This window comes from Coturnix japonica, chromosome 3 (assembly GCF_001577835.2).
Source record: "Coturnix japonica isolate 7356 chromosome 3, Coturnix japonica 2.1, whole genome shotgun sequence".
Taxonomy (NCBI): Eukaryota; Metazoa; Chordata; class Aves; order Galliformes; family Phasianidae; genus Coturnix; species Coturnix japonica.
In genome coordinates, this window is record NC_029518.1 from 22,303,177 (window position 1) to 22,315,308 (window position 12,132).

The following is a 12,132-nucleotide window of genomic DNA, read 5'->3' on the forward strand; positions in this document are numbered from 1 at the left end:
CTTATTCCTTGTCATCATCAAAATCTATTCATGATCATAATTCTGGTACTTTCAAGAATATAAAGTTTTATCCCTCCTTTCTTCATTTTATTTTATTTTTGGGGGAGGTGGAGTGGGGCAAGGGCCACAGTGTAGCAATTTAAAACAACTCCTTTCCACTGTAGGCCACACAACAAGCCATCCTGCAAACATTCACACGAAGGAGACAAAATGCAAATAAAAGTCCAAGGTACACACCCTTGTTTACTAAGAGATACTTACAATTAGGAAGAAGATTTAAGGATACCCCATTGCCACTGAAAGGCTGACACATAATAGACAGTCAGTAAGAACATGTTTATAAAGAGTGCTCAGAAGTACTCTGCTACTTGACCCTGTAGCTGTGCTGCTTTCAGGAGAGCTGATCTTTTGTCTCAGGAATGCCTGCATCAACATACAAGCTGAGAAAATAATTAGAACTAAGCTATAGAGACTTGATGTTCTCATTTCTAAATTCATATTATAACTTATTCACAGCTTCAGAAACTAATTCTCTTCTCCTACTTGTAATTTTAAATTCATATTAGAGAAAATAAGTATGCCAGTCTCCTGCTTTCAAACAAAAGCATAACATTCGGTGTTTTTAAAGCATAACAAATTATTTGCAACATTAAATGTCCAAACATAGCTAGCTATAACTATTAAAAAAAGTGGTGCTTTTCAAAGCTATACTACAATTTTCCAAAATCTTTCCCCTTTAATACATCAAGACGGTTATTGCACATCAAGACTGCTGTTGCACACACCTCTGTATATAAGTGATGGACTTATGCTTCAATTTCTGCATGTTTACAAGCATACTCTCACCAATGATGGTTCCACTTACACAGTTCCATCAAACAGTAGTATTACTGCCCAAACTCAACCAGTCACTTCAGCTGTTAAAGTGGAGCCTGATTCTCTATTAAAACACCTTATATCTGAACAGAGATCACTCCCAGCAGCCATTGTGGTTGAAACACCCACTCTGGAAAGTTAGGAGATATGATAACATGCACCCAGATCATGATATCAAATCAGCTCAGATTTGATAGCCAGCAACAGCCCTGCACACTTTTAAATTACTATCATGAGTACAGCCAATGAGTTTCTTCCTGAAGAAAAGGCATATGTATTAATGTGTACCTATTACTGAAAAAATAAAAGAAAAAAAGAAAAATGATCATACCTGAGTATGGACTTAAATGCAGGTAGAATCCACAATAATTTTCTTCTTCCAAAATTAACCCTAACAAAAAGGAATGGAACAACTAAAATATGGAATAGAAAGTAACTTCCTGTCTAGATAACACAATTAATTTGTGCTTAACTTACAGGGGAGACAAAAGAAAGTCCTACTGTAAAATAATATTGAGTAGTTCAGCTTTACAAAGTCAGTATATATACAGTAACATCTAGAAAGTAATCTCTGCAAGAGGATCCCACTAAATTGTGCCATAAGATATGGAAAGGATAACCTTTGGTCCAGCAGCCCTCCTACATTCTTAGTCTCGTTGCATACAAGGCACATAGTACCACCAGCGGATAGACATATTTCCAAAGGGGCACACTGCTTGAGAAGTGAGAGGATTGAAACAGAAAATATCTTTGTATTTCTACTGCATGAATGCAGAAGAAATAAAGTTCTCACTTGCCATATTGAGTCTCAATTTTTTATCTGTCCTCTCAAATTCGTATTCCAAAAGGACAAATATACAAAATAGTATTTCAGACAAAGAAACAGACAAAGGGGTTTATTTAAAATCTACAAGGGACACATTACAGAGAGAGAGAGAAATCAGATCTTTAAGACTTCCAAGTCACTTGCAGTATGCATGCTCGTGCAAATTTACCTGGGGAAGAAAGAATGACTAGATTATGTTTTTAGGCATATCTCTTAAGAAAGCACTTTGCTCTCCAGAGAGAATAATGGGAAGATTACATACATGCCAGTAAGATCTGGAACGTATCACCAAAAGCACACAGAAAATGTAAGGTGCTGTTTCCCCACTGTTTATCTATTTCAGACCATGACCTTCCTAGTTTTCTACTGGTAACATGTGTCTTTTGAAACTATAAAAACAAGTCCGTAGAAATATAGATAAGTTATGATGAAACTTAAACTACAGCAAAAATACATGAATCATTCTGCTGCCAAAACTCAGCAGATTTTTGCCTTACACATATGGACAAGCTATTTATAAATTCTACTTCCCATCAGGCTCAGCATGATGTCAGCTTACAATAACAAGTTAATGTTAATGTTTTCCAGTAATTTTCACAGTGCCATTTAACTGCAAGTGCCCTGGCCAAGGTAAACTTAAGGGCAAGGAAAGGGCTAACTACACAATCACAGAACAACCTTAATGAATTTCATGCTTATCCTTTGAACAATTAAAATTCTACCTGTAATATATTTCTGGTTTGTTCCCAAACCTTAATCCAGCCGGCCAGCTGATTACATCTTCCCAGAATAGCTCAAATACACCTTCTGATCTTAATTATCCACAAGGCCTTGTGGAAATTTTCATTCCCCCCGCCGCCTCAACAAATGAGCATCTGACACTATCAAGGAAGGTGCTGAAGTCAAAGCTATCAAACATTTCTTCTAGCTAGCTGGTGCACTTTGCTTTGCCATCAACATTATGGCATATGCACACTACGTTGTGTCTGCAAGTGCAGCAACAGCTCCGAAGTAAGATGATCGAATTCAACGGAGCTTTTCTATTAAGAGGTGCTAAAAGAGGAGCTTGGGATGACCTCTTTCTTAGTATTGTTTTCCTTTTGCTTCTTCCATGCTCATGCAATTGGTTGGATGACGAAAGGGAAAAGGAACAGCATTTATAGCAGAATTAACTTTTTGAAAAGCTCTTCCGGCACATTTTCTTATTCAAGATTACTTTCTCCAACACCTGCGCATGCTTGCCTTTCATTTTATCCCAGAGGAGTACAGCTGTCTGACCCTAAAAACAGTTCTAAGAACAGTTTTTAAAGTTGCTCCATTTCCTTTGCAAGTTGAACTGCACAGAGGCTGTTTTCTGAGTGTGATGGTGTCAAGTGTAAATGTTACCACACCTGCTATTTCCTAAACACTGCATTGAGGTGCAGTTTGACAACGTCAAACCTAGCCAGGCTTTAAATGAAAGAAGCTCTCAACTCTGCTCAGTCACAGATGTTAGGTCTGCAGAGGTCTGCTATTGAAATTAAGCAAATCTTGCTCCCTTTCACTGAAACGTGTTAGAGAATCATAGAATCACAGAATCACAAGGTTGGAAAGGACCTACAAGATCATCTAGTCCAACCATCCCATTACCATTGCTACCACAAGCCACTAAACCATATCTCGTAGCTCCGCATCCAGACACCTCTTGAACACTGCCAGGGACAGCGACTCCACCACCTCCCTGGGCAGCCATTCCAGTGCCTGACCACTCTCTGAGAGAAATAAGTTTTTCCTTATGTCTAATCTAAACCTCTTCTGGTACAACTTGCAGCCATTTCCTCATGTCCTGTTTGTTGCCTGGAAGAAGAGGCCAAGCCCCTTCTCATCACAACCTCCCTTCAGGAAGTTGCAGAGGTCTTCCCCAAGCCTCCTCTTCTACAGGCTAAACAATACAAGCTCCGTGAGCCACTCCTCATAAAGCCTGTGCTCCAGACCCCACACCAGTTTTGTTGGCTTTCTCTGGACACGTTCCAGGGCCTCGGTGTCCTTCTTGTGCTGCAGAGCCCAAAACTGAACACCATACTCAAGGTGAGGCCTCACCAGTGCTGAGTACAAGGGGATGACTACCTCTCTGCTCTTGCTGGTCACTGTATTTCTAACACAGGCCAAGGTGCCTTTGCCCCTCTTGGCTACCTGGGCACACTGTTAGTTCATGTTCAGCTGAGCACTGACCAACATCCCCAGGTCCCTTTCCTCTTCACAGTCACCCAGCCACTCAACCCCAAACCTATAGTGCTGTATGGGGTTACTGAAGAAGACTGATTTCAGCTGATCTGCAGCAGCTGCAACACCCCCAGAGGGTTAGCGATGACCAGCTGCATGTGGGTTGCTGTGCCTATGTTGTTTGCAGATGACAAGACCAGTGAAACCCTCTGACATTAAAGCCTTGGCAGCAAGAGCGACGCTGAGGCAATGCACCATTTACACTGCAAGTCAGATTTTGTCCAAGGCAGCAGAAAGCTATTCTGCATCAGTGATGCAAGGAATAACCAGGATGCTTTGTGCTCCTTTTCTAAAAACTATGAAACACTAAAAAAGTTAAACAGTAGTCAGATTATCTAGAGGGAGGTCTTCAGCATCTTTCCTCTTTGCAGTCAGCAAGAATTCATTCTTGCCTGTGTTAATCTCCATGTATGACTTGAAAGCTAGTGCCCTAATCACTTTCATAATTTACCAGTTGGCATTTGCAATGACAGCAACTGAAATAATTTCTTAAGCTGATCGATAAAACATTCTCTCTTTATCATATTTAGACAAACTAAACTGGATTTCAGACAAAGCCTGCAGCTTTAAGACACTTAACAGTTTAAATTCAGCAGTAAATAAAAGAGGAAGCCACCACTACCATCTCCTGTATGGTCCTATTACTTTGCTCGTAACTACGATAAATGATAATTAAAACTGCAAAAAGATGAAAAACAGAATGGCTCTCTCACTCTCTCTATATATATGCCCCCTCCCAGGAGGTGTTCCCAGGCTGAGTGGGTCTTTGAGCAACCTGATCTAAAGGGAGGTGTCCCTGCCTATGGCAAGGGGGTAGGAACTACATGATCTTAAAGGTCCCTTCCAACCCAAACCATTCTATGATATTGATCTTATGTTCACATGCATTCATTATTATCTTGCTGAAACCTTTTAAGAGTCCTAGAGGTGCCTGTGCTGTGCCCTGCCCTAAATCCTGAGAATAACACATCCAAAATTGTGCTCATCAGCCACTATTGCTGTGGGCTGATGGTATATCCTGATTTACTGGAAAAGTCATCATGTAACTTAGCATTATATTTTTAGAAGCAGTAAAATTTACTACAGAAATAAAAATGATTTTTTTAAAAAAGCATATGCAACTGTGTGAATTATGACTGCTTCAAGTAAACTCAAACCTCAGCAGTTAAGTAACAAGACAACTTTGTCAGAATTTAGAATCCAGAAACATATCCCAGGAGTTTGTTGAAATTGCACACAATTTCACAAGATAAACACATTTAGAAAAATAACAGTATACTGTAGCAATACAATGAATGCAATTTTTGTATTATACAGTGGGCAAGAATGGACCTTAAGGTTCCTCAAATTTATCACATAATTGTCAGTCAGTCCCTATAGAAAACACTACTAGCGTTTATCACTCCAAAAAAACCCAAACAAACAACAACAAAAAAAAAACCAACAAAAAACCAACAACACCTTTTTCCTTCCTTCTCTCCCAGCAATATCATGCCAACTAAAAGAAAAATACCTCAACAAGCTCCATTAAGAATTTACAGCTATAAAACCTGTGACTATGTATGTTTGATACCCATGACGCTTCTTTGAATAGCATCATCCATCATTTAGGGACACTCCAAAGTGTTATACATTGTGCAATTGCAGTACCACAACTGTTTCGAGGATTCCCTTGGCAAGTTGTAGCACTGTAATTCTAAAAAACAAAAATTGCTTCTTAAAAACCACAGGGATAACCCCATGTAGATAATGCCATTATAAGCCCCATTCATACACCAACTCAACACAAAAATGCATGTGATTGACTCAACTTTTAAACTTTTCCTCCAACTTCCTTTAGTAATCCTTGTAAATACCAGGGAATTAAAAGATAATGCTCGGATGGAAAATGTTACCCAAAAAGGAAAAGGCTGATGGCAAAACATTTGCAAAACTGTACTTGTCAAATTGTCAATGGAAAAAAAATGTCAGAAGCTGAGGTGGTTATAAACACCTCTTCTGAGGAAGTCTGTCAGTATCACAGCCTACTGCACCCCAAAAATAAAAAACCCAAGGGTTTACTGTGCTGACAGTTTCAGAGCTGGACATGATAACTTCAACAGCATCCACAACTCAATTTAGAAAACATTTAGGATGAAATCATTTGTTTAGACCAAGGTCACGAATTAAAGTTAACAGAAAATGAACTTGTTAAAGTCTTCACAAACACAACACTGTACAACACTGAAAATGCTTTTTATGTCATTAGAACTATCAGAGGAGTTTTAAATGAAAGTGCTGCATATTCAGTGCAACTGTCTGAAAGTTTAACTTATAAGTTACATGCAGGCAAAAGTTTCTATTAAACTTAAAAGCAAATTTACCCATCTGAGAATACACCAAGGCTCCTAACAAAAACGAAAAGTGAAGGCAGTCACTTCTGGCAGTACAATCCACCTGACGTTATGCTATATATCATTTTCATACATATATCAGAGTCAAAAGCTGCAGGATAAATAAGCACAGTTGCAAGAGTATTACATCATCATTTCATAATATCTATAATCTACTTCAATTTGATTCATTTTGAAATAGCTGCTTGTCATATGGCAATTAAAATGTGTAAATGATTAAATCAGAAAACCAAAGAATAATTTAAAAAAAAAACATTACGATGCTGGAAGCACTTGAGGCATTTTATTCTTTTCAGGGCTATTATTTTAATACAGCAATAACTACTGCACTCATGGAAGTCTCAAATCCTGCCTGCTCATCATTCACCTGTTGATCTACTCAAAGACAACTAGATAGTCCTGTGCTTTTGAAACACTTTAGGACTATCTATGAGATGTGGCTTTATGCTGCAATACAGGATACAGGCATACAGCATTTGTCTTTTATTAGATGTTATATCAATAAATAACAGCTATTCAGCAACACATATTGGTGAAGTCTTTCCGATGTTACTGTATGCACCTCTACATGTTCCCGAGTTATTTTTGTCTGATCTGCAGCTGAGACAAGACAGAAACAACTGAACGATTTCATGCAACTTACAAATGTGGGATGTGTTATATAGTAGGTATTTTGTTTGCTTTAAAAGCAATTTGTAGTGAATGAAATAAGTTTTGAGCTGGCTTTTCCTACCTTAAACTATTATTTTCCTTGAAGAATAGCAACTTTAATATTATGAAGCTCAGCAAATATACCCATTTAGACTGTGGAAAGGAAGGAAAGGTGCTAAGAAATTTTAAATACATGGAAACCTAACTCAATATCAACTGCAAATGTCCAATAACTTTAATTTAGGTCATAAAAATTTAAGCAATTAATTCTTATGGGATTTCTAGTAATAAAACAGATGTTCTAATCTTACTGATGGTGCATTTCCAACAAAAAAGGATAAAGGTGATTTCCAAAGTATAAACACCTTTCACAACACCCACTTCACACAAAGATCTGTTGGAATCTACGGAAATAACTATGTGAATTTGAGAATAAAAATCAGCAACCATTTCTTCAGCAGAATAATAACCCTGCTGAAGTAAGCAACAGTCTACCAGGAAAACAGCTACCTCTTAAAGAGAAGATGTGGATCAAAATAGAGGAATGGAAAAGCAAGCACCTTGAAACAAGAGTAGACAGGAAGAGAGAGGGAGTTCAGAGTGGTAGTGCCAGGGGAAACAGAGAAAGATAACATAGGTGCAAGACTGTGAAGGAATGAGGGAGGACAGAATAGAAGCACTTGCTTATCGTGCCTTCAGGGCTTCCCTCATTCTTTGCCTGCTTGAAGCCCTGTGGGAGGTTTCCACACTCGCTAACATCAAGGCAGCCCTGACGATCCAGAGATGACTGGAACATTCTGTGAGGGAAGGAGCAGAGAAGAGGAGGAACCTTGACAGCTAATAAATTTAGAAGCATCCCCATCCCTTTCTTGGCACTGCCCTTGCCCTCTTTAGCTGATAGGCCACACCTAGGCTGTTTCAAGGCCCTGACAAATGCTTTCTGGGGTACTTCAGGGGTATTTCAAGACCAACTGCTGCCTGCAAGTTCCACTGGATGCCATGGTTCTGGTGATACAACTCAGTACCTTCTGACGTTTTGTCAGCAATACTGCTAAACTGGAAGCACATCATACTAGACAGTGGAAAACAAATTTTCTTTCAATAGAGCATTGTTCCCCATAGTCCCTGACCTACGAGCAAAGCACACAGACTGATCCTAACAATAAGAACTGCCTCCCATCAAACTCCACCAGATATAAGTGTAGTACAGCTTCTTGTTCATCCTGCCCCCATATAAACTTTGTCCCATGCAGTTTCTTTATGTCAGTCAAATTTCTGTACAATCCTTCCTCAGCCTGGATAGCTATTTCCCATTCTTCTCTTCAGCCCATGAATAAACAACATCAGAGAAACAAAACCAACATCCAGAATACGCTGTCAGTTCCGATTCAGAGCCTGAGTGAAAGAAATGCTTTGAAATGAAATAGCCATGTGAGAACTGTTCTGAGAACGTTCTAGCACCACAGTAACCACTTCCATAATGAGATCCTCTGCAACTCTTCAGAAAATAACATTAAAAGACAATTTACATTACTGCAAGAATTGCTTGTAACACAATCAGAAATCAGGAAAAAAAAAGTAAAAGATGTAGCACACTTTGAACCCGGTTAAGAAAGAAGAAGTGCCCTTTCATCATAGAAAGAATTCTAATTAGACTCACGCACAGCATGAAATAAAATTTCAGATCTTGGAAGGTCTTTCAGTCTGGTTTTGTGTTTACTCTGTTTCACTGTCTTAGATTACCAACTTTTTCCTTGACTCTTTCTTTAATTTTTTGTTGTTGTTGTTGTTGCAGTATTTGAGATTCCTGCATCCTGGCCTTCAGTATAGGTAATTCTTAGCAATTTTAAACACTAATTTTTTAGCTTTAGCCTTCTGTGGAGTGTATCTTGTGCTTTTCAAACAGGCTAAGGAAGCTTTCAAGTCCACGAGAGACCCCTTCTAACATTTCTCGTTATAGTCTGAACCTCTGAAAACACAGTACATTGTATATATAAAGAGAAAAAGCCCTCACTGTTCATAAATATTTTTTATACATCCTCAAGCAGTCAGAACATATAATGGATGGGTATTTTTTTTTAAGTATATTCAGGATTATCTTTCTTTTGGCTCTAAAAGTTTTAATGACACAGTTTCTAGATCAAAAGGGAGAGAAAAAGAAATCGTATGCGGGTGGGACTGAAAGCATGTTTTTGGAGATGAAAAATGAACTCCGTGTAGTACTAAATTAATCCACTGCACCACTTATGAGAATATTATATCTTTAGTACACGTTACAAGTTTCAACTTTTCCCTTCCCAACTGTAAAAACATCCTCTGTCTGTGACAGAGTGATAGTATTGCTTTCCTGACTAATCGTGAAGGATACTTAAAGATTCATAATACAAAACAGGTGAAAGAAATATTCACTTCAGCAGAGAAGTGAACACTTACCAAAAAATCTAGATTTCACAACAGTTTAACTGCTGTTCTGGAAGGCCTACATCAAGTTAAGCATCCAGTGCCTCAAGTAGTCGTCAGTTGAATACTGTGCCAACAATATTCTTTTCTAACATCTCTATCTAAAGAGAAAATAGTCTATCAATTATAAAACTGTACCTACAGGAGAATTTCATTAAATTTAATCTTAACACCTAATAAAAGTTTTTCTCTGTAGCCACAACAGTATTTAACATTTTCAGTCATTGCACATTTATCCAAGACAAAGCCACAGGACGGGTGATGTTTTACAGCTGTAACTGAATACCAGATGTTGTCCATGGAGCAGCTTCACACACCCACCCCACAGCTCACCATGGGGCCACCAACAACATGGGTTGCAGGAGCTTGGATTCAAAGAATGGCACCACTCAGCTTTACAGAGGGCACAGTAGCTGTAGTAAGGAATTCAATAACCATGCAGAAACTGAAAAGATTTAACAGAGTCAAATGATCTACATCTATCTATGCCCTTTTGAAAACCAGTGACGCATCTTAGGAAATCAGGAAAACAATATTTGGGAGCATTGCTAATTACAGTTAAAGCAGCTTCAAAGTTATGTCTCACTAGCAGAATTGTCTAGTTAATTAGCACTACTACAGAAACTCAATTAAAAAATGAAGCTGTAAGAAAACTTCTGGCAAAATTTCACCTGTGATTTTCTCCCACAGGCTGCCTGCACCCATTCTTGCAACTTATTTACATCTCTGTTGCATTCAGAAAATACAGGTCTCTCTGCCTCCTTATATCAGCGTGTCCCCTCAGTACAACAGTTAATATGAATTTACAACTTGAAGAAATAACTGTTCTGTAATTGCCAGCTACATAAGTGAATACGCTTTCAACTTGACATCAGTATTTCCTTTCTCTTTGTACTAATCTTAAAAGTAAGCCTTATCTTGAACACTAAAAAAGAACTTAGAAAAGAAACATCTGGAAGGAAGTTTCATTGGAAAATATTTAATTGTAGCAGGTTTATTTCTTTGATCAGAAGATAACGTAACATTGGTTTACTACATTGAGTTTTCATATGCATATGTTGAACTGCTATACCTCAAACATTATCATCAAGCTAAATGAAAAGTAATTCACCATAGTTAATGTTTCTATACTACTGAATAAAGCCAAATAAACAATGATACTTCCCCATTAACTCCTTTAGACCCTAGTGATCCTTGGTTCAAAACAGAAGAAAATACAGTCACTGACACTCCTGATGGTAATCCACATCAAGGATTTTATATCAAGCTAACTAATATGTAGTATAGTTGCTTTCTCTTTCACTGAGCCACAAGAGCCTACATTCAAGAACGACTTTCAAAATATATTTGTGTAATTTGTATTCTGTTATCATAATCACACACCCTAGCCACTGGAGTCTGTAAGGTTTTATTACCTACTCAGTCCTGTAATAAAACTCCAATGATTGCTTGCTAGCTCTTCTTCATGCACCATTCATCTCTGCTTTATTTTCAAAAGCTCATATTTATTTTAATTGACTTTATTCCTCTGAGTAAGTGTCCAAGTATTAAACTCATAAAATGCAAGACTGATAGCAATCTCAGATACCTAAAGCTTGACCTTCCTTTGTAGCAACTTAAATTAATATCCTCCTCCTCTCAAAGGAGGTAAAAAGGCATTCACATTCATTAGCAGGTTCTATTTCCATCGACAACGATCTGTCTTGATACTCGTTCTGGATAATTAACTAACTTATAGATGTTTTCATCATAAACTGGCTATTTTCATCAGCATAATTATGAACTTCATTTTTCTCTTCAAAGTCACATCCATACACCTCTGGCTCAAAAGCACTCTAAGCTAAAACAGTCCTCTTGTGTTTTTCTAGCTGCTCAGTCTGTCTTACAGTTTTACCTGGTTTTGTGCTATCAGTCTACCAGTTGATGGAAGTGGAGCATTGATTCAGACACATCATACAGCTATTTCCTGGCTATATTCTTGCTGCTTTAATGAGTCACCAACCACCATTAAAATCATTTCTTCCATCTCTCTTATTTAAAAACCATCATATCCAAAAAGTGGATACAGATAACTTAAAGTCCTAACATCACAAAATCTAGCCATAATCAGCAACTCCATAAAGAAAAAAAAACAAAAGCCCTTTAGAGTTGGCAAATAAACCTGTCTTGCAATCACACTTTTTTTCTTTTTAATATATAAAGATTCTAGGCTGTTTCACTGTACAGTATTTTCAAAAAGACAAATCTAATTCTGTAGGATGCTGTTATATACTTCGAAGAACAGTAACTGCTGATTTGTCGAACTATTGGAAAAAGTGGGAAAATTAATCTTCAAATAATGGTAAAGAATTATGGAAGTTCTCATTGTTTTATGAAGTCTCATTTTTGTCACAAGCATCAGACTAAGCTGATGTGACTTAGTCAGTTCTTTAGACAAATAGGAAAAATATAACAATGCTAGTGGCTTAATGAAAACCAAAGCAAACAGCAACAAAGAAACATTCAAAACCTCTAGAAGACTTCATGCTCACATGTCAAGCAGAACCATCCAAGTAAAAATAATAATTTGAACTAGTCTACTGCTATAACACTGATTTAGCTAAATGAAACTCCAGTATTTTGTGGATGTGTTGAGGAAATATGAGTGCTTCTGAAGAGGATCTG

The 12,132-nt window shown here is 37.7% G+C and overlaps 1 protein-coding gene across 7 annotated transcripts in view; it reads right to left on the reverse strand.

Annotated features, from left to right (window-relative positions):
- The window catches only part of THADA (THADA armadillo repeat containing), a 147,563-nt gene that overhangs the window by 61,737 nt on the left and 73,694 nt on the right, over positions 1-12,132 (reverse strand). The window contains exon 30 of one of the 7 annotated variants that reach the window (XR_001553893.2): positions 1,208-1,267. The exons of the other annotated variants lie outside the window; for them this stretch is intronic. The gene's annotated coding sequence lies outside the window, so the exon portion shown is untranslated. The remainder of the gene's footprint in view (positions 1-1,207; positions 1,268-12,132) is intronic. 7 annotated transcript variants of the gene reach the window in all.